The 24,259-nt window shown below is 44.9% G+C and overlaps 1 protein-coding gene across 2 annotated transcripts in view; it reads left to right on the top strand.

Moving 5' to 3' along the window:
* Positions 1-750: 750 nt before the first annotated feature.
* Positions 751-24,259, top strand: part of syt1a (synaptotagmin Ia) — a 280,846-nt gene continuing 257,337 nt past the window's right edge. For both annotated transcript variants that reach the window (XM_029665801.2, XM_029665798.2), the window contains exon 1: positions 751-834. The gene's annotated coding sequence lies outside the window, so the exon portion shown is untranslated. The remainder of the gene's footprint in view (positions 835-24,259) is intronic.

Below are 24,259 nucleotides of genomic sequence, written 5' to 3'. Positions count from 1 at the left end.
GAGTCATGACCCATTCATCTTTGTAATGAAAGATTGCCTTGCAGTGTTTTTCAAGCTCCTCTATGGATGAGCCCTCCCTTCCTCTCTGGGGAAATCATGTCTCCTTCATGGGCATGATCTGATTGTGTGTGTGTGTGTGTGTGTGTGTGTGTGTGTGTGTGTGTGTGTGTGTGTCCATGCATACAGAAACCACTCACCCTTCGCACTCGCACAGCTCCCAAAGGGGGAATTTTTGGGAGTGTCCTTGCTTGTCATTGATGGTGTGCCCTGTGATGTTGGGCTCAGACACAGGAGGGGATGTTATGTGTGCTGAGAGGGTCAGCTTACTTCACAACTGCCAGAGCAGAGCACGACAGATCCCCCGTCCCTAGCATCTCCCCTCGGCTCAACCAATCACAGCCAAGGACTCTGTGATGTAGCGCCCCTCTCACTTGAGGGATTCCGAAGGAACTGCCACGTGACGACGGTCCGCTTAAACAGCCCAGTCTCTCTCTTCCTCCACCTCCTCCCTCTCACTCTCTCCCTCTCTCTCTCAGCCCAGCGCTCGCTGCATCCACTGTCGTTTCTAACGGGGGATAATAGAGCGCCACCCGTACTGCTCCCTCAACTCTGGCCACAAAATAAAGGCGGCAGACGGTGACAGCATTAGCAGCAGGAGGCTCCTCTCTGCTCTCCTCCTCCTCTTGTCTGAGACTCCTCCTCTCTCTCTCTCTCTCTCTCTCTCTCTCTCTCTCTCTCTCTCTCTCTCTCCCCAGAGACTCCCTCGTTCCCTCCAGATGAGATCTTCTCCACATCCGGACGGACAGATCGGGAGCTGACAGCATGCTGTGCCAGGTAAAATGAGACATTCCTTCTCTGGGGTACCGCAAAACTTATGGGCATGAGTAGCTTGGAGGTGGGGGAGGGGCTGTGTTTGTTTGGGTGAGTGTGATTGCTATCTGATTGATATTGAGAAGAGGAGTGGAGGGAGAGGGGCATGGGAAGTCTACTCTCTGACAACTCCCACCCTTTTGCCGTGGCACCATTTTTGGCGCCCATTTCTGTGTGGCTGCGCCCCAGCGGGCGAGGTGTTGCCGTGGTTATTAGGAGATGGCAGTGTGTACAGGTTGAGATGAGGTGATATAAGCAGAGAGGTGAGTAGCTGGAGGCACGGCTCTGGTTGGGAAACAGAGACCACTGTGTTGATGTCTGGGTGGATGGATGGAGGGATGAGGAGGAGGGAAGGGGGCGGAAGACGAGCAGCTGCTTTCATCCTGGAGAAGCTAATCTCTCTCACCATCAGATGAAATGGCCCGGCTGTGGCTCCGTCTTTTCCTCCTCCATCCGTCACGTGACAGGTTTATCTTTGGCATGACTTGCTTAGGGAGGAACGGAGCACACTATTGATTCGGAAAAGAGCTATAATGACATTTGGAACAGGGAGCCAGGCGTTGATCTCTTAACCCCTTAGTTGTGCTGCTTCCTGTTTCTGCACAGGTGTGTGGGATGAACCTAATATACATTCAGTATCTTCTTTGCACAGCAGTCTATGGCTGTTGATAAGATTGAAAAGCCGTTGCGAGCCCTCGAGCTGCAAACGTCTGTCATTGTCGTGATTGTTGGAAACCCCCAATAGGATAGCTTCTTATCACCACTCTCAGGTGGCGTCAGGTCCACTAACATGGGGCCTTTGCAACAGTGAACACAGGTACTGTGATATCCCCATGTACTGAGCCCAGTGTGAAACATGTCAAGCATATCCCTAGTTATTGTACTGTTCCTCTCTCTCTGACAAACAAGGCATGGGCACAGGTCGCCTGTTTCCCCGCCCACCCATTATTACCTCGTATCTCAGGTGGTGTGGATAAGCCCGTTGCTATGAGAGTCCACCCGAGAGAGACTACCGAGCGGGTTTGCTCAGCTGTAGCCCTGGGCTCATGCAATTGAGACTCTCAGCCCCAGCCTCCCTCGGTCGCTGTGAATATATTAGCCGGGAGGTGCCCATGTCAAACTGTTGCCAGGTGATAGCAGCGAGAAGGGAAGCAACTCTCCCTCCTGCCCTCCCTCCCTCCCGCCACCTCTCCCAAATCACAATTATCTCCCCAGCTCATTTCCCCAGACAGCAACTTGTTGTTTACATACTGTCTGGGAGAGCTTTGCAGACGCTTCGTTTCATAACCACTAACTGAATCAGATGTGATAGGGGAAGATGGGGCTGGTCTCTAGCTGGTGGACGCCATGTTCACTGTGTTATTGTGATGACTTATTGAAACACAACAGGCAGAGAATACTTCTATCATTCACCGGTCATATGGGAATACAGGAAACACCGTTGGGGTAGATCTGTGTGACATGCTTTTCCCATCCATTTACATTTATATTTGAGTCATTTAGCAGACACTCTTATCCAGAGCGACTTACAGGTGCAATTTTGGTTAAGTACCTTGCCCAAGGGCACATTGACAGATTTGTTTCACCTAGTCTGCTCTGGGATTTGAACCAGCATCCTTTTGGTTACAGGCCCAATGCTTTGCTACCTGCCACCACAATAAGGCCAATTAGGCCAATAATCCAATAAGGCCTCGAGAAACCCAAACAAGACAATATTCGTGAGAGCAACAACCACCCAACCAGAGAGGGAGGGGCAGATGTTGACCTTAAATAATTCAAGCATCCCCTCTGTCGCCGGAGGTAGCATCATGTTTAATCATCCTCGTTAAATCGCCAATAATGAGGAGGACTAGGAGGCTGCTGCCCCGAGCCTGATGTGCAACCAGCCCTAACCTTTTGATTCAGCCCTGGTTATTTTGGGTTTGCCTTTTCAAAACCCAAGGCTTCTGGGTCAGAAAGGGCAGCTGGCAGGATGACTTGGTGTTTGCTCAGAGCTCTTTATTTTAAACAACTGTTGTTAATGAGAGCCGGGGATTGAGGAGGAGAAGGGGGAAGAGGAGGTGAGGGGGAGGGTGCTGTTGTCGGAGCAAAACAGGCGGTTAAAAATAGTCTCTGTTATGATTCGACATTGTGCGGCCGCTTGGCAGCAGGTTGCTCTGAAAGGAAGTGCACCGATCAATGACATGCTCATGAAGTGACCTGTGTCTCGGCGTTGGCCAATGATGAATGCTTCCAATATCAGGATCTGACGTCCCTCTCACCTTTCACTGTCTGTAGCTGATTCGGTTGTCCATGTTAAAGGCAAAAGCAACTTCACAGTAGCCCCAGAAACACTCACGTCGGCTGGCTAGATGGTACAGATACGGGACCGGCTCCAGGCATAAGCGACATGAGCAGTAAGTCATGGCAAAATGTGTCGAATTGCATGAAATGACAGTAGCTTTAAAACTACAAACTGTTCTCTCCACCCCATGGCAAAATGTGTAGAATTGCAGAAATTCACTTTAAAACATATATTTTTCTCTCAGCTGTCAAGAGGTGGGGGCACTGTACAGCCGGCCCTGTACAGATATGAGGGTGTCTGAGTGTGCCTGTCTGAGAGGTGGAATGGGCTGTTATTTTCATCTAAAGAAGCTTTTATAGCCACCTATAAAAAGCAATGCATTTTAGATTCCTTGAGTGTGAAGAATCATAGAGCACCTTTTAACATCCACACCAATGACAAAGACAGAGGATCACAGAGCAGGTTGTAGTTGGCTAACCATTCTGCATGGACCAGATACATCACGAGTGCAAGAGGTCCCCAGGGATGTGTAGTGTAGCCGGATAAATCATGTTGTGTTCAGGCAGCAAGTCGTCCCAAGATCAGATTCAAAGTGGAGGAGAGTGGGAGAATAGTGATGACATACCTAGTGCAACCGTGTGTATATGTGGAACAGAATTCTATATTGTCCAAATGTTGTTTTTTACCTGGTCCAGATAGGGACGACTATTGGAATCATGCCTTTGATATGTTTTATCATCTTATTTCCAAGGCATGAATTCAGTTGCATTTCTCACACCTCTAATTCGAACAGACAACGGGGCTCAGAGAGGGCGGTGTGATAGCCCCTGGACAGATCAAAGAGAACGCTACTCTCTGTGGTTTTCTCTGCTCTTGTTTAGCTCCTGGGCCAACTACCCTCCCTGATCTTTCCCCTCTGAGATCCTTTAAACAAGGCTTCAATCGACAACCAATCAATGTAATCTCACTACTAGCACCTGTAACCTTGCCATAGGGCCAACTCTCATGAAATACACTACGTGACCAAAAGTATGTGGACTCGTCAAACATCTAGTTCCAAAGTGAAGGGCTTTAATATAGAGTTGGTCCCCCCCTTTGCTGCTATAACAGCCTCCATTCTTCTGGGAAGGCTTTCCACTAGATGTTGGAACATTTCTGCATGGACTTGCATCCACTATCGTTTCTAACGGGGGATTGTACAGTGCCCCCCGTACTGCGCCCTCAATGCCGGCCACAAAATAAAGGCGGCTTCCATTCAGCCACAAGAGCATTAGTGAGGTTGGGCCCTGATGTTTGGCGATTGGGCCTGGCTCACAGTCAGCTTTCCAATTCATCCCAAAGGTGTTCGATGTTGGTTGAGGTCAGGGCTCTGTGCAGTCCAGTCAACTTCTTCCACATCAATCTTGACAAACCATTTCTGTATTAACTTCGATTTGAGCACGGGGGCATTGTCATGCTGAAACAGGAAAGGGCCTTCCTCAAACTGTTCCCACAAAGTTGGAAGCACAGAAATGTCTAAAAGTTAAGATTTCCCTTCACTGAAACTAACCATGAAACACTGCCTCACCATTATTCCTCCTCCACCAAACTTTACTGTTGAAACTCTGCATTGGGGCAGATAGCGTTCTCCTGGCATCTGCCAAACCCAGGTTAGTCTGTCAGACTGCCAGATGGTGAAGCGTGATTCATCACTCCAGAGAAGGCGTTTCCACTGCTTCAGAGTCCAACAGCGGCACGCTTTACACCAGTCCAGCCGACACTTGGCATTGCGCATGGTGATCGTAGGCTTGTGTGCGGCTGCTCGGCCATGGAAAACCCATTTCATGAATCTCCCGATGAACAGTTCTTGTGCTGACATTCCAGAGGTAGTTTTGAACTCGGCAGTGATTGTTGCAACCGAGGACAGACGATTTCTATGCACTATGAGCTTCAGCACTCAGCGATTCCGTTCTGTGAGCTTGTGTGGTCTACCACTTCTTGGTTGAGCCGTTGTTCCTGCTAGACGTTTCCACTTCACAATAACAGCACTTACAATTGACCAGGGCAGCTCTAGAAGAGCAGAAATTTGACGAACTGACTTGTTGGAAAGGTGGCATTCTATGAAGGTGCCACGTTGAAAGTCACTGAGCTCTTCAGTTAGGCCATTCTACTGCCAATGTTTGTCTATGGAGATTGCATGGCAGTGTGCTCGATTTTATACACCTGTCAGCAATGGGGGTGTCTGAAATAGCCAAATCCACTAATTTGAAGGGGTGTTCACATTCTTTTGTGTGTATATAGTTTATAGCTAAGCATTGAATACCAATACATTTGTATAAGTAATGTATTTGGCTACCACCACCACTAGAACATTGCCGTTTAAAAGAGTTTGTTGTAGAGGAGAGAGTGAACATAGTACATAGTGAACAATGAGATATTGCCTCCATGTTGACGGTTGGTTTCATGCAAGGAGGGATTGGTGGAGGGAGGAGCTCTCATTTGACTAGCTGTGTTACCATGGTGCTACATTCAGTACAGTATGCCCACAGTCAACCAATGTGATGTTGGGAGCATTAAACTCCTCATTCAAACAACTGGCTCACTGGTGAGCATGAAACTGAAATGGTTTGTTGCACTTTGAAACACTATTTGTTCGCATTGAATTCTAGCCTATCGATCTCCTCTATTTTGTTAGTGATGGCTTATTTCTGGCTTTGCTGGGCTTGGTCCTGTGGTATTACTCTGTTATAAGGCCTGGCTCTGATAGTCTAATTAATCTGGTTTAAGGCTAAATCCTGATACAAGGCTCAGTATTTAACAAGGTCTACGGGACTCAGGGCTCCTTGATCTCTGTTAGACCTGGGGAGATAAGGCAGAGATTACATGATCAATGAGGCCTTTACTATAATACAGACCCAGGGCACACCACACTCCACATGTCCTGACAATACAATCGCTGGCACTGCTGATGCATAGAGAAAGGATGGCATGGACATCTTTGTTTTGTGGTTTTGCTCCAGTTCTGTCTCAGACCCTGAATGTACTGCATGTACAAAGGATATTGTGAGGAGTTTGAAAGTGACTCACTCACACTGAACTCAAGTGGGTGAAGGTCAAGATCCTTCTCTTCATGTGGAAGTTCTTCAGGCCATTGTCATTGGTGCAATAGCAAAACATAAAAACAAACAGCTCTTTTTAACGAGGCTCAATCTGTTTAGCCTACAAATGTTGTTGTCCAACGTTTCTATTCATATTTACGGAGTGCGCTGTGCTGAAAACAATTGCAGTTCCATTGCAGTTAGTCCTGTGGACCCAATGACTGTAGACAGGCTGGAAACAGTGTGTTTAATGAGGCCTGTAGAAGTGCACCGTCTATATTGGAGATGTCTGTTTCCTATTTGAGCCACAACAATGGAATGAAGAAGCGCATGAAGTGACAATTCAAAACAATTGAATGGATTCACAGTAGTCAAAACTAATGAACAACAACATTTCATCATCCTGCATACAATCTTTTTTTATTGAGGGGGAATCCAAACTAACTGGCAAATGAGATACAGTTGTTGAAGTCGGACGTTTTACATACACCTTAGCCAAATACATTTAAACTCAGTTTTTCAAAATCCCTAACATTTAATCCGAGTAGAAATTCCCTGTTTTAGGCCAGTTAGGATCACCACTTTATTTTAAGAATGTGAAATGTCAGAATAATAGTAGAGAGAATGATTTATTTCAGCTTTTATTTCTTTCATCACATTCCCAATGTGTCAGATGTTTACATACACTCAATTAGTATTTGGTAGCATTGCCTTTAAATTGTTTAACTTGGGTCAAATGGTTTGGGTAGCCTTCCACAAGCTTCCCACAATAAGTTGGGTGAATTTTGGCCCATTCCTCCTGACAGAGCTGGTATAACTGAGTCAGGTTTGTAGGCCTCCTGTTTCACACACACTTTTTTTTAGTTCTGCCCACACATTTTCTATAGGATTGAGGTCAGGGCCTTGTGATGGCCAATCCAATACCTTGACTTTGTTGTCCTTAAGCCATTTTGCAACAACTTTTGATGTGTGCTTGGGGTCATTGTCCATTTGGAAGACCCATTTGCGACCAAGCTTTAACTTCCTGACTGATGTCTTGAGATGTTGCTTCAATATAACCACATCATTTTCCTCCCTCATGAAGCCATCTATTTTGTGAAGTGCACCAGTCCCTCCTGCACAACATGATGCTGCCACCCCCACAATGTGATACTGCCAACCCGTGCTTCACGGTTGTGATGGTGTTCTTTGGCTTGCAAGCCACCCCCTTTTTCCTCCAAACATAACGATGGTCATTATGGCCAAACAATTCTATTTTTGTTTCATCAGACCAGAGGACATTTCTCCAAAAAGTCGATATAGGACTTGTTTAACTGTGGATATAGATACTTTTGTACATGTTTCCTCCAGCATCTTCACAAGGTCCTTTGCTGTTGTTCTGGGATTGATTTGCACTTTTTACACCAAAGTTCGTTCGCCTCTAGGAGACAGAACGCGTCTCCTTCCTGAGCGGTATGGCGGCTGCGTAGTCCCATGGTGTTTATCATTGCGTACTATTGTTTGTACAGATGAACGTGGTACCTTCAGGCATTTGGAAATTGCTCCCAAGGATGAACCAGACATGTGGAGGTGTACAATTCTTTTTCTGAGGTCTTGGCTGATTTCTTTTGATTTTCCCATGATGTCAAGCAAAGAGGCACTGAGTTTGAAGGTAGGCCTTGAAATACATCCACAGGTACACCTCAAATTGACTCAAATTATGTCAATTAGCCTATCAGAAGCTTCTAAAGCCATGACATCATTTTCTAGAAGTCAACTTAGTGTATGTAAACTTCTGACCCACTGGAATTGTGATACAGTGAAGGATAAGTGAAATAGTCTGTCTGTAAACAATTTTTGGAAAATTAATAGTGTTATGCAAAAAGTAGATGTCCTAACCGACTTACCAAAACTATAGTTTGTTAACAAGAAATTTGTGGAGATGACACCAACCTAAGTGTATGTAAACTTCCGACTTCAACTGTAAGTATGGAAGAGCGATAGCATAGTAGGTGCTATCTAGAATCCATAGATTAACCCTTTTTGGGTTCCATGTAGAACCCTTTCCACAGACGGTTCTACATGGAACCCAAAAGGATTTCTACCTGGAACCAGAAAGGGTTCTCCTATGAGGACAGCCCGAAGAACATTTTTGGAACCCTTTTTTCTAAGAGTGTATGCTAGAGGACAAATTCCTTTTTTATCAAGCCATTCAGCTGAACATTTGAACTTCCGACACGTCTTCACCTGTTCAAGCAGCCTTTAGTTTATGGCCACATCAAAGATAAGTATTGTCATTTATAAGGGATGTGAGGGGTATAAACAGGGGAGAAGTAGAACACGGTGGGCCCAAAAAATTATAATAATTGTCAGCCAACAAACTTACTGTACTACCCCCTCAAAGCTGTAATTTATTGCTTTTCGCTTTCTACAATTTTTTAATATCCAGATTTTTACTGAGCCAAGTGAAACGCATCTAATGCCCAGCGGCATTTTGCTGTTGCTACCCTGAAGGTGGTGCGGAGACAAGTTATTAGAGTTTAATAGCATCTGTATGGACAAAACTTCTCAGAGAGACCAGCCCAGGAGGGGAAAAGCTCAACGCCAGGCTTCTGAGCATGTTAATAATTACAAAGCCGAGCCACAGAGGTGGGTTGGAGGACATTTGGACTGTTTTATGAACGCAATAAGGAACAGGAGCAGCATTCAAACGAATGCTATTTACCTCCCCTCTTCTCCCTTCTGCCACTTTCCTAAAATGCTCACACTCAGCCACTCCGTGGCATCCCAAGATGCATCTGTGGTCAGCATGCAATGAGTTGATTAAAAAAAAGCTAATACAACAGAGGATACTGTTTCATTTCACTATGTCTAGTATCTGTAATGACTGTCTGAGTTGTACAATGGTTTTTGGCTAACATGGTTTGGACAGTCTCTTCAGAGCGATAAGACTTGTTTCGGTGGGCACTGTGGTGGTGAGTCATATTGTGACCCTCATTCATCAGAGCCATGACCACAGAGAAAAAAACCTTTCACTGCTTTATTAAGGTTAACAATAAAAAGAGGATCAGGAAATTGGCTCATGCCGCTATATTACATTTAGGGTGAAAAGACATGACAGCTAGACTGAATAGATTCTTAATACCGTATCTATTTGGACAAAGCAGCCTAGTCTGAGTACAGAAGATCCACGTTGCGGGTTATTGAAGAGATGCTTTATGTTGTTATATTGCATTTGACTATAATAGCGCGTTCAGTTACTTATCTCCCGTCCCTCTGTTGAAATCCCTCAAATAGGGCCAGCATGACAGCTTCGAAATGAGAGAAACTACTTCCAAGAGATTGTCCTCTGAGCTATTGCACAGCAGCAACAACAGCAAGTGCCTCTGGTGCCCTTGGAAGAAGCATGAGTCATAAAGGACAGGACAGACAGTAATGTACAAGACACAGCGCCACCAACAAGACGTACACGCAATTACAATCAATGTCTTACCGCTGCATCCATGCCAGAAAACATCCTTCGTTGAGTTTGTGTGGCCATACTAACTTGATTAGCCTAGTAGAAACGAATGACATCAGTACATGTGGGTATGGACAGGTGGGTAGGTACATGTGGGTATGGACAGGTGGGTAGGTACATGTGGGTATGGACAGGTGGGTAGGTACATGTGGGTATGGACGGTCTTTATTAGTGTACAGATCATAACATCCCATACCCCTAACATTGATTATAAACAGTGTATTTAATGTCTGGCTCTTGACCTCCCTCCGCCCTGATATGACTCGGTAGGAGGAGATTTGGTTGGATGAATCCCACACTAGCCAATGACATTCCTCTATTGTTTTACTACCAACGTCATTGTTGATCCTTGTTGATCATTTACTAAGGATGAATGAAATGTGATATCCTGCTGTTACTGAATCTACAAATACACTCAGTGTGGCCATAATGTGTAGTAAACAGTGAAATCTGGTATGTGGATGCTAGTGTCCCTCCCTTCCGAAGAGCAAGGCGGTAGTAAACATTATAGCTGCTAGACCAATGGCATCTCCCCCCCCCCCCCTCTTTGGAATGAATAGCCAGTGTCGAGCTCTGGTGATTCTCCATTACTGCCCGGTAGAAGGTGTGTGTGGCTCTCATGGCCGCCTGACGAGATTAGCCTCTGATACAAACATCCTTGTTTGTCACCATGGCAACCAAGTCTCCCGCCTGCCGTGGGTTGTCATGCCGCCTCTTCCTCCCTCACCCCTCCCTCTTCCTCCCTTGTGAGCGCTGTAGATGAACACAGGCAGTTCCCTGTTACAAGCCACAGCGTGCTCCATCTAGTTATCTCTCCAATCTGTAAAATGAGCCTCTCCTCCCTCTTCCAGTCCATTGTCTTTCAGGCTGCTGCGTTTACATTACACCCACAGTCATGGCTCTTCAATTTTTCTCTCTTGCGGCTGAAAGATGAAATTGCCCGCGAGCTAAGCGCGTGTCAATTGCTATAATAATAACATAGCAAAATAAGCCCATAGCTCTGCCTCTGCAGAATGAAAATGTAAAAAAGTGAAAAATAGTGACAACTAGCTTAGTTTCATATTTTGTTTGATTGGTCTCCCCTCCCTCCATCAATGGAACAGTCTAACGGATTTGGGGATCCCCTCCCTCCATCAATGGAACAGTCTAACGGATTTGGGGATCCCTGAAGGACAATACAAATGAGTAGGCATGCTTACGGAACGGCACATCCCACTGGGCACACACCGGTTGAACCAACGTGGAATAGACGTTGAATTGACGTCGGTGTCCAGTGGGATGTATCTTCACGAGAGAGAGAGAGAGAGAGCCAGGCTTCTCCAGAGCCAGACAGAGGAGGCCTCCCCAAAACATGTCCACCCAGTCAGACAGAAAACAACACTTATTACCACAGCGCCAAGAGGGCAACTCGCCCCATTGGGGATAATAGCCATGCATCTGGTTAAATTGGCTAAACTGTAGTACTAGCTCTGTGTCTAGTCTGAAGTCTGGAGTGTATTAACAGATAATATTCCTCTCTATTAAACCTTGGGACTTTTGTATTGCACAGCTTGAAGCATAAGATGTAACATTTTCTATTGAATAAATGTAGAGAATGTAGAACATTTGCATATTTGGCAATTTTTATCACATTTGGCAGCATTAATAGCGGCCATTTTCTCCTCTCTTCAGTGGGTGGTGGCTGGAGAGTCCATATTGTTGCTGGTGGGGAAATCTCAGAGCATACATTTGCCGTTCCTTATCTCCTAAATTAACTCATTACCTTGACATCCTGCCTTCCATCCCCTGCACAGATTGGCCTTGAATGTCTAATGAAACATGGCTGTCCCCTCCCATAAAGTACGGTGATAGATATCTCGCCACTGCTCTCGCCATTGATTTTGACTTCACTCTACAGTCAGATGAATACTCTTGAGGAGAAAGAAAATGAAGGAAGATAAGATCTGGGGCAAAAAAAATAGAACTCCCTCCTACAGTATCTAGACTTCCTGTGGCCATGTCCCCTCTGAACTGAAGGTATATCAAACCCTGAGCAAGGCTCTGCTAGCCGTCGCTCTGCCTCCTACAACACCACCACAGCAATCTCAACAAATAGCTGTTTGCTCAGCGCACAGAGGACCCCACTCAGGGGGTTTGTCGTCATTGTTCCACCACTACAAAAGTGAGGCAGCCGTCGATAACAAACAGTTGTGGGCGTAAATTGGGTGTGCAATTTCCCCCTGGCTTGCGGTTTGATTGATTGTAATGGGCAGTGAGATGAGAATGGGAGTGTGTGTCCAGGCCAGGAGGTGGGAAGGCTTTTAGATAGATCTCAGCTGGGTCGCGTCTGACCTTGTCCATCTGCTAGGTCTCCCCAGCATGGGGCCAACACCTAGCAACACCTAGCACAACCAACAGCAAATGACTGCTACAAGATGGACTATATGGATGGGCAACAACTGTCTTCTGGGGCGTGGAGCATGCGTAACACATATTTCCTTCCCCTGTTGATAACCTATACTCTTCCCATTTGCTACTGGGAACCAAGAACCTTAGGTGCCAAACCATTCTATTCACGCCAATTACTTTCTTTTCCTGGAGGTTTATTTTAATTGCGTACTATATGCAAATTGGTGCAGGATGACATAGATCTCACCTGAGACATGGTGGATGATAGCAGAGATATGATAACGGCAGATTTCCTCCTGTTTTCATCTCAGGAACATACTCGGTCACTAAGAAACATTGATTATGCATGCGTTGTGCATTGTACAACAAACTTTGAGGCTGCTGGCATTAATGACAATTATGCTAATGTGGGAAACAATCAAGGTATTTCACCCCAGTCCAGATGCATGTGGAACATGCAGCATTGTTTCAGATGTTGCTCAGTAAATGATTTATCAGCTTCCTTCCATGGAGTGTAAAATGGGTTAAACTAATCAACCTTGCACACACCACTGCAGCAGTGCTTTCAAGAGGTGTATGCTAAAACTAGCTAATACTATGCTAATACAGTAATACATTGAATTATTCAAAGGGCTTTGTTAACTCCAACAAGTGAATCTTAGATCATTTTTTCAGCTTCTGTCAGCTTTCCTTTATATGGTCTTTGTGTGCTCTTTGTAAGATAAAAAAAAATATTCCACTTAATATTATCTTTGCGGAAATCAGATTCATACAGTACCTTACTATTTTATGACAAGATATTTGAGTTGAACCCTTTCATAATTAATTTAGCGTTCAATGCAAAAAGAGCATTCCGAGCATTTGATGTTATTTGAAAGAGCATTTATTCCAGTCTCTTCGGACTAATTCCGTTTGACTCATGTCTACTGTCTTCTTGTCTTGTCTGACACCTGTGACAGCACAGAACACTCTGATTAGTTAGCGTGCCCCACCCTAGAGCAGCACAGAACACACTGATTAGTTAGCGTGCCCCACCCTAGAGCATCACAGAACACTCTGATTAGTTAGCGTGCCCCACCCTAGAGCAGCACAGAACACACTGATTAGTCAGCGTGCCCCACCCTAGAGCAGCACAGAACACTCTGATTAGTTAGCGTGCCCCACCCTAGAGCAGCACAGAACACACTGATTAGTTAGCGTGCCCCACCCTAGAGCAGCACAGAACACTCTGATTAGTTAGCGTGCCCCACCTTAGAGCAGCACAGAACACACTGATTAGTTAGCGTGCCCCACCCTAGAGCAGCACAGAACACACTGATTAGTTAGCGTGCCCCACCCTAGAGCAGCACAGAACACACTGATTAGTTAGCGTGCCCCACCCTAGAGCAGCACAGAACACACTGATTAGTTAGCGTGCCCCACCCTAGAGCAGCACAGAACACACTGATTAGTCAGCGTGCCCCACCCTAGAGCAGCACAGAACACTCTGATTGGTTAGCGTGCCCCACCCTAGAGCAGCACAGAACACTCTGATTAGTTAGCGTGCCCCACCCTAGAGCAGCACAGAACACACTGATTAGTTAGCGTGCCCCACCTTAGAGCAGCACAGAACACACTGATTAGTTAGCGTGCCCCACCCTAGAGCAGCACAGAACACACTGATTAGTTAGCGTGCCCCACCTTAGAGCAGCACAGAACACACTGATTAGTTAGCGTGCCCCACCTTAGAGCAGCACAGAACACACTGATTAGTTAGCGTGCCCCACCCTAGAGCAGCACAGAACACTCTGATTAGTTAGCGTGCCCCACCCTAGAGCAGCACAGAACACACTGATTAGTTAGCGTGCCCCACCCTAGAGCAGCACAGAACACACTGATTAGTTAGCGTGCCCCACCCTAGAGCATCACAGAACACTCTGATTAGTTAGCGTGCCCCACCTTAGAGCAGCACAGAACACTCTGATTAGTTAGCGTGCCCCACCCTAGAGCAGCACAGAACACACTGATTAGTTAGCGTGCCCCACCTTAGAGCAGCACAGAACACACTGATTAGTTAGCGTGCCCCACCCTAGGGCAGCACAGAACACACTGATTGGTTAGCGTGCCCCACCTTAGAGCAGCACAGAACACTCTGATTAGTTAGCGTGCCCCACCCTAGAGCAGCACAGAACACACTGATTGGTTAGTGTGCCCCACCCTAGAGCAGCACAGCACACTCTGATTGGTTAGTGTGTCCCACCCTAGGGCAGCACAGCACACTCTGATTGGTTAGTGTGCCCCACCCTAGAGCAGCACAGCACACACTGATTAGTTAGCGTGCCCCACCTTAGAGCAGCACAGAACACACTGATTAGTTAGCGTGCCCCACCCTAGAGCAGCACAGAACACACTGATTAGTTAGCGTGCCCCACCTTAGAGCAGCACAGAACACACTGATTAGTTAGCGTGCCCCACCTTAGAGCAGCACAGAACACACTGATTAGTTAGCGTGCCCCACCCTAGAGCAGCACAGAACACACTGATTAGTTAGCGTGCCCCACCCTAGAGCAGCACAGAACACACTGATTAGTTAGCGTGCCCCACCCTAGAGCAGCACAGAACACACTGATTAGTTAGCGTGCCCCACCCTAGAGCAGCACAGAACACACTGATTAGTTAGCGTGCCCCACCCTAGAGCAGCACAGCACACTCTGATTGGTTAGTGTGCCCCACCCTAGAGCAGCACAGAACACACTGATTGGTTAGCGTGCCCCACCCTAGGGCAGCACAGAACACACTGATTGGTTAGTGTGCCCCACCCTAGGGCAGCACAGCACACTCTGATTGGTTAGTGTGTCCCACCCTAGGGCAGCACAGAAGCCGAAGGAGCCGATGGAGAAGGATTGGACTTGTTCACCTCTAAGCCATTCTGCTTAGCCCACTGTTGGCTATGCTGTGGTCTGTTCACCTTAATTTAAGGATCATAAATCGATCCATATAAATAGTCTTGCCTTGAGAGAAAACAGACTGCTCTGGTGATCAATCATATGTCGAAATGGTCTTCTCATGTTCCTCATCAGCATCAGTGTTGTTGCATCAATGTCATTCATGATTTCCTTACATTCTGTCAATATAAAAAAATGTTTTATTGAATAGGCATTTTGTGTTACCCCTTTACACATATGGGAATTGGCCTGTGTGGATAGGGTTACATTGAAGAAGTATAAAAAGCATATGCATAACCATGGTAGCAATTGAAAGGAAACAGTTTGGAGAGAATGGGGAGGTTATTAGACAAAAGGGGACCAAAGGTCAATCAAAACATTACGCTGTTTTATGTGCATTTTACATTTACTGTACTTTTCACAGCATCTGTTGATAATGAAATCTGAAAATACTCTGGGTACATTCAGTAACACGATAAGAATGTGTTGTAGGTGCAACATAATGTAAGACAAAAGAATGACAATGGTTTGAGTGTCTCCAAGTGGCCACAAACCTCTCCAAAGTGTGCACAGTTACTAAGTAATGCTCTTTATGACCCAAAGAAGAGTCTTGAACTATAAGGTGCTTTTATTTAACTCTCCTAGTTGTGCCATTTAGGAACTACAGAAAGCACACTTGTAGTTGTTTTGTTTGGAACACAGCCCTGCATCCCCGTCATCACACAAGAAACGGTCCATTATAAATCGCAATCTGGGTCAGGTGGGTCAGGTCAGCTTGTTCTATTGCCAACATGACGAGCTAAGTTATGAAATATGATCTTACAGTGTTAGGCTTTCACAAGGCAATGCGGAGAAACAGAGCGTCATTTTTGTGCGCATAGAAAGGAGTCATGTGCGCATTCAGGTGCCTGCCGCAAATTCACTTCACAATTAACAAACATATGCTCATTCAGAACAGAACAACCCAGGGTATGACGACATGTCATCTTGTAACTGTACATCAAACATAGTGAACGTAAATGATGAAACTGTATTTGACATGAGTTGTATGATTTGGAGATGTGATGTGCACATTTGGACGAGTGTTTAGCTTGCTTGTATGACATTAAAGCAGTACTTATTATAATGCAGTATTTATTATAATCCTCAACGTCTCATCTTTAAAAATATATACATGGAGTCCTCTTAATGTACAGCATTTCCCTCACTCGGACAACAAAAAATGTGCAAAAGTTGCCTGATTTGCGGGAGGCGTGGTTCACCTTCAGAGCATCTGTCATTCAAAACCCATACAGAGCTCTGAATCGCAGAGCCAGAACTCTGACATTATGTTTGAATTTAGGCACTTATTAGTTCCCAAATATTCAATTTTCAACCTGTATACGGGTACGAGTGTAAAGGGCTACCGCACTAGAGTAGATGTACAAGTATTTACCCACGTTGTACTCACAAAAGAACAGCAGACAAATAAAAAACACCAGATATTCTTGAAAATGAAAGAGCAGCAACTTGTCCGCCTGCCAGCAGTAGCCACTTAACACCATGGGTCCTAGCTACATAGAGGGTTTTTAAAACTGTTTATATTTAGTGGCCGGCAGGAGGCAAGGACTGCCTCAATGTCAGAGTTCTCACCAACCGTGCTTAGTCCCTCAGGCCCTCAGGGGCCCCACTCACATATTCCAAGAATCTTCCATTAATAACCTGGCAACCCAGCCTCCCCGTGCGGCCGCCCAACCCTGCTAAGAACCCCCAGAGGTCAGTGGGGTACAACCAAGCACAGACAGTCACGACCCTCCAGACGTTGACTAAACACGGCTGTGTTTGTGCAGCATTCACAGACCTGTACAGCATGCGGATAAAACAAGGAAGGTCCAGGCCATTAACACACATGGGTTCATTGCTAGAAGGTGTATGTGAATGACTGTAATGGATTAGAGGCTCTTAAAGACGTGAGGTTCATTTGCACATTAGTATTCCCACCCATATAGGCTGGAGTCGTTCACTCTTTCGGATAACAGAGTGGTTAATTTGCCTTTTCAGATGATGGAGAGATGGCTGCAGTGAGGTTCACTGCCTCTAGATACTGCTGCAACCTGAAATGTGACGGCCCCTTTTGATGAATCAGTGGCCACCAACAGACTGACTCTCGTGACATCTGCATCTGTTCATATATGAATATTCAATTATGCCATTATTGGAACATGGATAAAGGAGATTGGAACTGAGCTCAAATGTTGTGGGAGGCAGGAGCTATTTTGGGAGAAAGATGGAAGAGTGGAGTGTGTATGCTACATTTGAGTGGCGCTGAATGGCATTTCTGTGAGCTACAATGAAGCCGTACTAACCCTGAATTAGCACCCCATTTCACCAGCCGTCTGCAACTCACGCGGGGCACCAAGACCTTACACCTGTGGCGATGCCTCTGCCAAGCTTCTACACCCTCATGAAAAAATACTACTGCATTACTACTCATCACTACTTCACAAGAGCTACACAAAACCTGCTAGTTTTGCTACTTGATTACTATTGTGATGTCTAGTACACCAGTCATCATTTTTGTAGTAATGAGTGATACATTGGTACGTTTCACTACTGGTGAACACTACATATTTACAATTCAAATCACTAGATTTGACACCAGTGGCGTGCGAAATTATTCCCCCCCTTGGCATTTTTCCTATTTTGTTGCCTTACAACCTGGAATTAAATAGATTTTTTAAGGGTTTGTATCATTTGATTTACACAACATGCCTAACACACATTTTTTGTGTGTGTAACAAACAAGAAATAAGACCAAAAAAACAGAAAACTCGAGCGTGCATAACTATTCACCCCCCCAAAATCAATACTTTGCAGAGCCAACTTTTGCAGTAATTACAGCTGCAAGTCTCTTGGGTTATGTCTCTATAAGCTTGGCACATCAAGCCACTTGGATATTTGCCCATTCTTCAAGGCAAAACTGCTCCAGTTCCTTCAAGTTGGATGGGTTCCGCTGGTGTACAGAAATCTTTAAGTCATACCACAGATTCTCAATTGGATTGAGATCTGGGCTTTGACTAGGCCATTCGAAGACATTTAAATGTTTGTCCCTTAAACCACTCAAGTGTTGCTTTAGCAGTATGCTTATGGTCATTGTCCTGCTGGAAAGTGAATCTCTGAATTTCCCTGTATTTAGCGCCATCCATCATTCCTTCAATTCTGACCAGTCTCCCAGTCCCTGCCGATGAAAAACATCCCCACCACATGAAGCTGCCACCACCATGCTTCACTGTGGTGATGGTGTTCTCGGGGTGATGAGAGGTGTTGAGTTTGTGTCAGACATAACCTTTCCTTGGTGGCCAAAGAGCACAAGAGTATCTTCTTCCATATGTTTGGGGAGTCTCCCACATGCCTTTTGGCGAACACCAAATGTGTTTGCTTCTTTTTTTCTTTAAGCAATGGCTTTTTTCTGGACAGTCTTCCGTAAAGCCCACCTCTGTGGAGTGTACGGTTTAAAGTGGTCCTATAGACAGATACACCAATCTCCGCTGTGGAGCTTTGCAGCTCCTTCAGGGTTATCTTTGGTCTCTTTATTGTCTCTGTGATTAATTCCCTCCTTGCCTGGTCTGTGAGTTTTGGTTGGCAGCTCACCCTTGGCAGGTTTGTTGTGGTGCCATATTCTTTCCATTTTTGAATAATGGATTTAATAGTGCTCCGTGGGATGTTCAAAGTTTCTGATATTTTTTAACCCAACCCTGACCTTTTTGGAGAGCTCCTTGGTCTTCATGGTGCCGCTTGCTTGGTGGTGCCCCTTGCTTAGTGGTGTTGCAGACTCTGGGGCCTTTCAGAACAGGTGTATATATACTGAGATCATGAGACAGATTATGTGACACTTAGATTGCACACAGGTGGACTTTATTTAACTAATTATGTGACTTCTGAAGGTAACTGGTTGAACCAGATCTTATTTAGGGGCTTCATAGCAAAGGGGGTGAATACATATCCACACACCACTTTTACATTTTCTATTCTTTAGAATTTTTGGGACTATTTTTTGTATGTCCATTCCATGAAATCCAAATCAAATCAATTGAAATGACAGGTTGTAATGCAACAAAATAGGAAAAACGCCAAGGGGGATGAATAATTTTGCAAGGCACTTGACTACTGTGTAACTACTGAAATTTTTGGAATCTACATCTTAAAACCTACATGTTCCCTACGGAATTACTACATAATGCCTACACATTACTGCTGTATGTCTACTTAATCCCTGTTGAATTACTACTGCCATTTGTGTGTGTAGTGTTGTCACTACTGATCATGACTGAATAGCCCCTGATTCTTTTTATTTTCCTACAAACCCTTCTGAATTGTTATTTAAACAGACACATTTGCTACTGTTTACCTACTCAGAATCACTATTGGCATCTTCTTGTTTCACCATTGTGTCACTACTAGACTAGTACACATGTTAGTTCCTCAAGTTTCTAGCTGTAGTTATGTCATCAAACAACAAATAATACGCTTGTACAAACGGAACTGCATTTTCTAAACGTGTTAAATGAATTATTTATCAAATTAGATATCTACACATTTTTTATGACTTTGAAGCTGTGTCTTCATTCAGCATTGACCTAGTTATCTTCAGATCCTCATTTTTGTTGCAGCCATATTTCTCCACCATGAAACCTTTTACAAAATAAAGACAAGCACAAGAGACAACCAATTACAAGCCATTATCAATCATCTGCTAACAGAGGTCCAATAAGACAACACAGAAAAACATTTGATAAGCAATGTCAGTCTTACCTACAATGGCCTCCAGTCTTCTTATGTCGAGGGCCTCCTTGGTGGCAGGTCAAAAGAAGTAAGTGGAATGTGTATGTTTATCAATATGAACATAGTGCATATTTCCATTCAATCACACATACAGTACTTATTAGCTAGCATGACAAAAACAGAGGCTACATAGCTACATTTCTCGCTCATCGTCACTCAGTGCATAGGTTTACCTCCACTGTATTCACATCCTACCATACCCTTGTCTGTACATTAGGCCTTGAATCTATTCTTCCTTGCCCAGAAACCTGCTAATTTTACTCTATGTTCCGAACATACAAGACAACCAGTTCTTATAGCCTTTAGCCGTAACCTTATCCTACTCCTGCTCTGTTCCTCTGGTGATGTAGAGGTTAATCCAGGACCTGCAGTGCCTAGCTCCACTCCCATTTCCCAGGCGCTCTCATTTTTTGACGTCTGTAACTGTAAAAGCCTTGGTTTCATGCATGTTAACATTAGAAGCCTCCTCCCTAAGTTTGTTTTATTCACTGCTTTATCACACTCTGCCGTCCCGGATGTCCTAGCCGTGTCTGAATCCTGGCTTAGGAAGACGACCAAAAACCCTGAAATTTCCATCCCTTACTATAACATTTTCCGACAAGATAGAACTGCCAAAGGTGGCAGAGTTGCAATCTACTGCAGAGATAGCCTGCAGAGTTCTGTCTTAGTATCCAGGTCTGTGCCCAAACAATTTGAGCTTCTACTTTTAAAAATCCACCTTTCCAGAAACAAGTCTCCAACTGTTGCCGCTTGCTATAGACCACCTTCTGCCCCCAGCTGTGCTCTGGACACCATATGTGAATTGATTGCTCCCCATCTATCTTCAGAGCTTGTGCTGTTGGGTGACCTAAACGGGGACATGCTTAACTCCCCGGCCATCCTACAATCTAAGCTTGATGCCCTCAATCTCACACAAATGATCAAGGAACCTACCAGGTACAACCCCAAATCTGTAAACACGGGCACCCTCATAGATATCATCCTGACCAACCTGCCCTCCAAATACACCTCCGCTGTCTTCAACCAGGATCTCAGCGATCACTGCCTCATTGCCTGCATCCGTAATGGGTCTGCGGTCAAACGACCACCCCTCATCACTGTCAAACGCTTCCTTAAACACTTCATTCAGCAAGCAGGCCTTTTTAATCGACCTGGCCTGGGTATCCTGAAAGGATATTGACCTCATTCCGTCAGTAGAGGATGCCTGCTTATTCTTTAAAAGTGCTTTCCTCACCATATTAAATAAGCATGCCACATTCAATTTTTTTTTAACCAGGAACAGATATAGCCCTTGGTTCACTCCAGACCTGACTGCCCTTGACCAGCACAAAAACATCCTGTGGCGTACTGCATTAGCATTGAATAGCCCCCGCGATATGCAACTTTTCAGGGAAGTTAGGAACCAATATACACAGGCAGTTAGGAAAGCAAAGGCTAGCTTTATCAAACATAAATTTTCATCCTGTAGCACAAACTCCCAAATATTCTGGGACACTGTGCTCTTATTCATGGAGAATAAGAGCACCTCCTCCCATCTGCCCACTGCACTGTGGCTATGAAACACTGTCACCAACGATAAATCCACAACAAGCTTTCCACCTGGCTACTCCTACCCTGTTCAACAGCTCTGCACCCCCCACAGCAACTTGCCCAAGCCTCCCCCATTTCTCCTTCACCCAAACCCAAATAGCTGATGTTCTGAAAGAGCTGCAAAATCTGGACCCCTACAAATCAGCAGGGCTAGACAATCTGGTCCCTCTCTTTCTAAAATTATCAGCCGAAATTGTTGCAACCCCTATTACTAGTCTGTTCAACCTCTCTTTGTATCGTCTGAGATCCCCAAAGATTGGAAAGCTGCCGTGGTCGTCCCCCTCTTCAAAGGCGGAGACACTCTAGACCCAAACGGCCACAGACCTATATCTATCCTACCCTGCCTTTCTAAGGTTAACAAACAGATCACCGACCATCTTGAATCCCACACTCAAGGTCCAAAACGATTTCATAACCGCCATCGATAAGAGACAATACTGAGCAGCTGTATTCATCGACCTGGCCAAGGCTTTTGACTCTGTCAATCACCACATTCTTATCGGCAGACTCAACAGCCTTTGTTTCTCAAATGACTGCCTTGACTGGTTCACCAACTACTTCTCTGACAGAGTTCAGTGTGTCAAATCGGAGGGCCTGTTGTCCGGACCTCTGGCAGTCTCTATGGGGGTGCCACAGGGTTCAATTCTCGGGCCGACTATTTTCTCTGTATACATCAATGAGGTCGCTCTTGCTGCTGGTGATTCTCTGATCCACCTCTACGCAGACGACTACTTCTGGCCTTTCTTTGGACACAGTGTTACCAAACCTCCAGACGAGCTTCAATGCCATACAATTCTCCTTCCGTGGCCTCCAACTGCTCTTAAATGCAATTCAAACTAAATTCATGCTCTTCAACCGATCGCTGCCCACACCTGCCCGCCTGTCCAGCATCACTACTCTGGACGGTTCTCACTTATAGAATATGTGGACAACTACAAATACCTAGGTGTCTGGTTAGACTGTACTCTCCTTCCAGACTCACATTATTCATCTCCAACCCAAAATGAAATCTAGAATCGGCTTCCTATTTTGCAACAAAGCATCCTTCACTCATGCTGCCAAACATACCCTCATAAAACTGACTATCCTACTGACCCTTGACTTCGGCGATGTCATGTACAAAATAGCCTCCATCACTCTACTCAGCAAATTGAATGCAGTCTATCACAGTGCCATCCGTTTTGTCACCAAAGCCCCATATACTACCCACCACTGCGACCTGTATGTTCTCGTTGGCTGGCCCTCGCTACATATTCATCGTCAAACCCACTGGCTCATGGTCATCTATTAATCTTTGCTAGGTAAAGCCTCACCTTATCTCAGCTCACTGGTGACCATAGCAGCACCCACCCGTAGCATGCGCTTCAGCAGGTTCACTGGTCACTCCCAAAGCCAATTCCTCCTTTGGACACTTTTCTTTCCAGTTCTCTGCTGCCAATGACTGGAACAATCTGCAAAAATCACTGAAGCTGGAGACTCATATCTCCCTCACTAACTTTAAGCATCAGCTGTCAGAGCAGCTCACAGATCATTGCACCTGTACATAGCCCATCTGTAAATAGCCCATCCAACTACCTCATCCCCATACTGTTATTTATTTATTTATCTTGTTCATTTGCACCCCAGTATCTCTACTTGCGCACTCATCTTTTGCACATTATCACTCCAGTGTTTAATTGCTATATTGTAATCGTTTCGCCACTATGGCCTATTTATTGCCTTATCTCCCTTATCATACCTCATTGGCACATACTGTATATATACCTTTTCTATTGTATTATTGACTGTACTTTTGTTTATTCCATGTGTAACTCTGTGTTGTTGTTTGTGTCGCACTGCTTTGCTTTATCTTGGCCAGGTCACAGTTGTAAATGAGAACTTGTTCTCAAATAGCCTACCTGGTTAAATAAAGGTGAAATAAAAACTAAAATAAAATATCAATGTGGCTAGCAAACAGCTCGGCTAAACACGAGCGTTTTGGATAGCAATCTTTTTATTGTGGTAAAAAAGTTATATAAAAAGCTAAACAACGACATGAAGGTATTCCTAAAACATAAAGGAAAGTTCAAACTTATAGATGGTGCCAGCATAAAGGCTATGAAAGAGGATGACAAAGGATGGAAGATGATTGCATTGTCAAAAACAGTAGCTAGCTGACAACAACCAACTACTTCCTATTTTGTCTTCTTCTGTGGTCATGAAAAGCCGGTGTAGTCTGGCTTCAGTGTTGAGTGGTACAAGTCTCAACCTGATTATCACTGGAAACTACTGTTTTCATACTGAACACTACATAACTCTTCTTGTGTATCTTGAGTTGTGCATAAGATACATCTTCACGACACAATCCCTACAAGTCTCTACATCATCACTACTGCACGAATAGGTTTTGTTAATATTTTTTTCATGGGGGCATTAAGACGCCTTGTAACTGTCAGTTTGTCCTTAGTAAGCTGGTGTTTGCTCTTGTCTCGGGGCTATGTCATTGAGTCAACATATTTATACATTTTTGGGGGGCGGTGGGGGGGGATGATTTGTGAAATGCGGAATCACCTGTGGATGAAATGGTGTAAAATCCTCATGAATAATTCACCATTGACTGGTCAAACAGGAAGGAAACTTTGATGGGACGTTCAGATTTGATCATATGTTATCCTCAAGCTAACGGTGTTGTTGAACTGTATTTGGACATGCTAAACTCAGAGCTCACTGTTGTGATGTATGTGGTATTGGCAATGGAGGTTAGCAAAGTGGTTTGCTTTGTTCCCAGAATTGGACAGAAAAATCCCTTCTCTCCTGTCATCCACTG

The sequence above is a fragment of the Oncorhynchus nerka genome, linkage group LG8 (genome assembly GCF_034236695.1).
Source record: "Oncorhynchus nerka isolate Pitt River linkage group LG8, Oner_Uvic_2.0, whole genome shotgun sequence".
Classification (NCBI taxonomy): domain Eukaryota; kingdom Metazoa; phylum Chordata; class Actinopteri; order Salmoniformes; family Salmonidae; genus Oncorhynchus; species Oncorhynchus nerka.
Note: the sequence above shows the minus strand (reverse complement) of the source record. Positions and strands in the feature narration are given on the sequence as shown.